Below are 6504 nucleotides of genomic sequence, written 5' to 3' on the forward strand. Positions count from 1 at the left end.
AGCGCATGTGCTTGACACGCAGCCAGTAGCTTGTGTATTAATGTAATTTGCATTAATACACATTTTGCAGCTTTTCCTAACAGCTGTCTTATTTAAATTGCTTATACAATCGAGTATTTCAGTGGCTTTTCCAGCATTTATAATAGATTTGAAAAGCTTTGTGTGTTGACAGAGCTCAAGTTCATTTTGTGCTTGTGTCAGGTGACACAAAAAAGCCCGTTTTTATACTACATTTGTATTTTGCTTTCATTAAGATGTGCACTTTGAAGGCCCTTGCTTGGGTCAGTTATACACTTTCAGTTTTCAACTGAGTGGCCTGTCTGCAGCTTAAAGGCACTTTGATGACTGATGATGCATAGATGTTGTGATATGTGTCAGAGCACAGACTCCAAAAGGCTGCAGGACAATTTCACTTGAAGTAATTGAAACTTGGACCAGTGTGTTTAGATTCACTGTAGAGTAAGTGACACAATGCCTCACATTGATACTGATTGGCCTTCACTGATTTAATAACCTCCAGGGCCGTGCTTCCGAAGAGGATTCATTTGACAAAATATAAATGTTCACTAGGAAAAGTCAGACGTGCTGCAGTAGTGTTTAAGTGTGAACAATCTCACTGTCAGATGTTAGATTGCTATGGTGACCACTGTAGGATGAAACCATTTTAAACAATTAAGAGATTAAAAACATTTAGCTTGTACCTGTGGCTAGCCAACCCGATTTTACTACTGTGTATGTATAAAAACATTCGTGTACACGCCATATTATTAAAATACTACAGGAAAAAAACCCTAAACATATTTTGCAGTATTTTACAATTTTATACACAGGTCACTCACAAACTCTGGCTGCCATTCAGCTGTAGTGATCGTAGCCTGTTGGTCTTGTTCATTTTTAGGAGACTGCAAAACTCTGTGAAGGGAGTCAGATATGAGTTGATGAATCGGTGAATCACTTCTGATCATGTGATTTCAAGGAAAGTTGTCGAGGATATCCTGAACTGTTGCTGTTGCTAGCTGTTAACTGTTGTTAGCTGGAACTAGTGAAACTTTCTTTGAAGTGGATGTAGCATTGTTGGACTTGAACGCTTGTGTTTCATGTGGTGTGAGAATGTAATCAAACTGTTTATTGGTGAAAAAATGTGATTTTCAGGATACTCTAACTTTAACTGACATCATGTTAGCTCGTAACCAGCTGCTGTTGTTGTTTAGCTGGCTCATCAGCTGTCCAGAGATGGGATGGACTCATGTCTAATCTGCTGACTATCAGGACTACATGAGTATATTTATGTAACTTTTCATGTGTTACAGCCCTGACTTCAATGCAGGAAGTGAGACTCGAGGTGAGGAGAAGGCGGGTGAGGTTGAACTGAGGGAGGAAGGATCAGCTGTCGAAGAGATGCATAAAGATAAGCAGATAGAGTTGGTGAAAACGTACATATATAAATGTTAAAGGGTCACAAAGGAACTTATTAGGCATACTGCGTATGTGGTTGGTCTCTAGTCACATTCGTAAAACATGATTAGGCGGAACGGCAAAGTCCATCCAAGTCACTCTATTTAAGACAGTGAGACAGTGTCTGCTCCTACTGTGTGTATTTTTTAATGGATTCAATTTAAGTACATCAGAATGCATCAATTTGTTGGAAGACATAATTACACAAGTACAATGTTCTCTTTTTTGCTAAATAAACTTCATGACATCTGACATATTTAAAGCCAAAAGATGATTATTCCCCAAAGTACTGTTGTATAAAAAAATTAGTATAGAGAGTTTAAAAATGTATGCCTCGAGACAGTCATTTTTCAGAATCTGCTGCATAAATGAAAAACAAATCAGTTTAAAAGCAATGCCACGTTTGTGCCTGACAGCATCTATCAAATGCCTCCTCCATATATAAGATTACACACAAAAGAGATTTGGCAATCACATCCTGAGCAGCTGGTGCAGTGTGTACTTTGTATTAGCATAAAACTATGAGTGAAAGTAAGTTTTTAATAATTTTATCTGTTCTTATGTGAGGATACTCTTCATTATTAAAAGTTTGGTTAGGTATGTTATGCAAAAGAAACGCCTCAGAGTGCGTTAATGAGCGAGTCTAAGTCCTAAAAGCAAATTAATCTTTTCTTTTTTAGTTGTGAGATGAAAAAACTGTTGAATGCTCAGGTGGCATTTTTAACACCGTAACTGGTTGGCTTGTTTTTAAATTAAGTTGCATATTAAAATAATTCAAAAGGTCTGAATTTCAGTCAATATTTTTTAAGCTAGTGTTTCAACATTTAATGAAGTAATAAATGAGTTAGTTTGTCATTTTAGATTTCATTATGAAATCTAATAGAATTACAGTTATTTAAAGAAAACATTACCTTATGTACCTGCTGTATCATATGGAGTTTGTTATTTTAATACAAGATTCAAACTAAACATTAGCTTTTCATACTGTAGCTTTAATAAATAATAAATAAAAAAGTATTTTAGTAGCAATATTATTACTCCCTATTAATATAATCACCAGTGGAAGAGCCTATGAGCCACTGTTGTTTTTATATTGGGGATATATAGGATATAACATCATCTTGCAGGCAAAAATTTATTTAAACGTCTTATTCACAATGACACCATATTTAAAAGTCCTTATGTGTCTTTTTTGTTGTTCAGATTTGTATTTTGTTGTTAAAGCTCCCGTTTTACCTTTGTCAACATGAAAAAATGCCGAAAAATTCCTGACATCGCTCAGTAAAAACAAAGCTGCATGCTTGAAGTCTAGTAAAATAGGGTAACGTTTAACATGACCGCTGCACCAAATTACAGAGACATATTACTAAGCATTATAAAATATACCTGCTTAGCTGACTGTGTTTTGTTTCCACAGACATGCAAATCGTTCCAAATTACAACTGAAATGACTCCTCAGCCCTGGAAATATACAGCAGCCATATTGTTACAGTGAACCAGCTGACAGACAACAGAATGTGATCAAGCATGATAACAAGCACTGCGCCGATATGTCGACTCATACACTAAAGCTCTCTGCCTTCCTGTCAGTACAAAGCAGGCAACATTTTAACAACTGGAAAAAGGATAAAGAAGAGTTACAGGTGTCCCTTTTGAACCTAATCATGCCTCACATTCACACAGCAACATGAAATTAGAGTTTAGAGCTGGTTGGGTCAACAGCCCTCTACTGTGAAGCCGCTAAGTGCGCTGGTTGCTGAGAGGCTTTGTCGCACCCTTGTACTTTTTAATTTAGTGCATTTTGATGTCAGTAAATTAGCCAACTGTCATTTTCACAAAAGTGAAGCCTTTTACTAAAACCTGAGCATCATTTCCGACACTCGATTCTGTGAACTTTGTCCTCAGTCACTACCCACAGCACATGCTCATAGGCGACGAAAGCCTTGTAAATCTTGTATACCAACAGTTTTGCCTTCAGTGTGAAAGACCAGTACGCCATCAAAATCACTACACATCTCACTCTTATCGGCCTGTCAAGATCAACTTGTCTCAAAACTTTACATAAAGTCCACATTTTATAAGGAAACATGGTTTAAAATTGTGGGGAAAAAAGCCAAAACATGTTGTAATAATAACTCTACTTTCCACCAGCGCATAATGTAAATGTTCATCATATGAACTCAGCCATTCCCTTTGTGTCAAGAATTAACAAGTTAACACATTACCTGACTTTACTATGGTCCAACTTCAGAGACCACCCTCAGTGTGGTCACCATAATCAGGATAGTTGTGGCAGTGTGGAAAGCTCTTAGGCTCAAGTGTTGAGAGTGGCAACATTAATCAACCAATGTGACAATACACTGGCTTAGCACAACAGTTCATATGGATGGCGCCATGCAGGAAGCTCAGGTTTCTTAACAAAGGTCCAGACAGTGCAGTGTAACAGGCGGGTCTTTGACTAGAGGGCATTTTAATTCTCACGGGTAGTAAATTATCTTTTTTCTTTATTTTTCAGCACTAAAAGCATTCCCTGTGTCTCTGAGGACAAATCTTTGCTGTCTTTATGATGTTTTTCTTTTTTTAATTTTTTTTTTATCTGTGTCAGTTTTCTTTGGTGCCTTGATTTCCTAAAGAGGAACTTCAGGTAGGCCTATTAGTATTTCCCATAATTGTAATGTCCAGTATCGATTCTGCAAAGTTTGATTTTCTTCTCATCATTTTAAGGGTTAAAGTTGCAGTTTTCACAATAGCTTGGTTGCTTATCAGTGCTCTTTGGTGAGAACAGGTGTCACATTTCTAAAGATGTGGACTTCTGATCTGAACTGTGATGGATCACCTTCACATTTTGTTTGACCTCTTTAAGCTGCCTCTGCCCTCGCTGTAGCTAACGAAGAGGCGTGAAGCCAAAGGCTCAGTGCCGCACGTGGCCCCAATTGATCTCCACTGAACAGGTTTGACCAAAGACTTGTTGGGATACACAGGAAGGGAACGTTATCACAGGTATGCTATTGCTATACTGCACAAATGTTCACTGAAACAAGAATCAATGAACGAAATAAGTGTAAAAAATCCCTGAGATACAACCGTGGATATAAGAAGGTACCAGCAACAGAGCTACTACAGAAAATCTGAGAAGAATCTTCACTTTTAAAATGTTGCACCCATGAAAGAAGTTGAGTTCAATAAAATGCCAAATACGTTGAAATCTTAGCTTCACGTGAGCCAAAGCTCATCAAAAATACACTGAATATAACACAGACGGCTGAAGGTGTATGCAGAGATGAGGACAAATCAAATATTATAAAACCTCTTATGTGTTAAACTAGTAACAGAATATTAGCATGCAGAAAAAAAATACTATAAGTAGTAAACAAAAGACTGAAAACTCTTAAAAGTAGCCATAATTATGCTGAATATTACTTCACTGGTGATTGGTCCACGGTGGTACCGCTTCCTCTCACCCTGTGAGTGGAACAGCATTCAGCCTCATTCCTCCAGTTTACTTTATTTGAATTTCAAGCAGTTTTAAAGCAATTACTTCTAACGTGTTAATAAGCTCTTGAGAAAGACATCTGTTGAAGACGGTCTAGAACAAAGGGACTTGAATCACCTACAGTACCAGGCATTCATTTGAACACGTTTTCACAAAATATCTTAACTCATCTGACCTCAGATGATTCAGCTCAGTTTACTTTGTGTCTTATGGTTAAATAAGATGCAGATAATAAAGTATCACACCTACAGTTTATTAGAGATTCACAGAAGTAAAAATGTAAAAAGTAGAATTTTTTGATGAGGATTTGGCTGGATAGTTACATTTGTAGCACAAAAAGTCAGAACTGTGGCCAGTAAATCTACTGATTTACTAATATGTAAAATCCCATTTATTTATATTTATTTGAGGTAGGTACATATAGCAGCTAAGGTACAGCTTATGGTAACTGGTTGACAGAGGCCTCATGAAAAAAAATCCTTAAATATGCATTGCGTAACTAAATGAATCACACTTTATAGAAGCTACTTCCAGTTGCTCTGTTATTCATCAGTGGTGGCCACAGCGGGGAGTTTTTTTAAAATGCCGGATGCCCTTCCTGTCACTACCCAAAGGGATTTGTGTCTCGTCACAGGATCAAACCGGGGCTCTTTCGCATGTTAGGCGAATGTGTAAACCAGTACACACTAAATAAATCACATATTACATTAACAAATCAGAACCACAAACTATTTAAACTTAATTTACTCATTTCATTCAGTCTGTGGAAGCATTACATCATCCATGGGGCCGTGAATTTCACTTTACTTTTGTTTATCAACAATTTACTTGCTCACAAGAGAGATCGTTTAGGAATCTTCCCAAAGGTCGATATTTTAGAAAACAGTGCATCATTTGGTTAAAAAGAAGCAAAGCTTTTCTTACCTGTTGCAAGTCTGGAGTCGCCAAGGTGGTTAGTCCATTCAACACACTGATCAGCTTGAGGAGGATTGGCTTTAGGTGGATAATTTTAACTCACTCTCTCTCTCTCTCTCTCTCTCTTCTGCGCACACACCTGACTACTTTTTTTTATGTACTTCAATAACAAAATGTTTAACTCTAAATGTTCAGGTAATAACTTTTAAAACCTCAGCGATGCAAGAAAAACCAACAAAAGTAATCATGAGACCTTTGGACTAATTTTTGGACTAATAGGCAATCGTGCACACTAAAGTGATCACCTGATTTAGGAAATGTGAGCGTGCCTTCCTTGTACTTTGAATAAACTGCAGACTCTTTCAGGTGTCTTAGATAAGATGGAGGCAAGTTGGATCACTCACACAAATCGCAACCACGCCCAACCGTGTACAATATTTAGTGCTACAGAAGATCAGTAACGATTCAGACAGATAAAGTCCTACACGCCTTGACTGGCTGGTTCTCAGGGCTCCTAAGGGTGTCATTAGTGTACTCAACAACAACAAACTAAGTCACGTTATTGAGCAGTTTTGTAGATGTTTTCAAAAAAAATCCATGTGTCTAGGACACAGTTACCTCACCTCTAATACAGGCGGCCT

General features: G+C 37.4%; 1 protein-coding gene across 2 annotated transcripts in view; it reads right to left on the reverse strand.

The window, feature by feature from the left end:
• LOC113015061 (uncharacterized) overlaps positions 1-6006 on the reverse strand; it is a 20610-nt gene extending 14604 nt beyond the window's left edge. The window contains exon 1 of one of the 2 annotated variants that reach the window (XM_026156973.2): positions 5873-6006. The gene's annotated coding sequence lies outside the window, so the exon portion shown is untranslated. The remainder of the gene's footprint in view (positions 1-5872) is intronic. The other variant, XM_026156974.2, reaches the window with a different exon arrangement.
• Positions 6007-6504: the final 498 nt, after the last annotated feature.

The sequence above is a fragment of the Astatotilapia calliptera genome, chromosome 22 (assembly GCF_964374335.1).
Source record: "Astatotilapia calliptera chromosome 22, fAstCal68.1, whole genome shotgun sequence".
NCBI lineage: Eukaryota > Metazoa > Chordata > Actinopteri > Cichliformes > Cichlidae > Astatotilapia > Astatotilapia calliptera.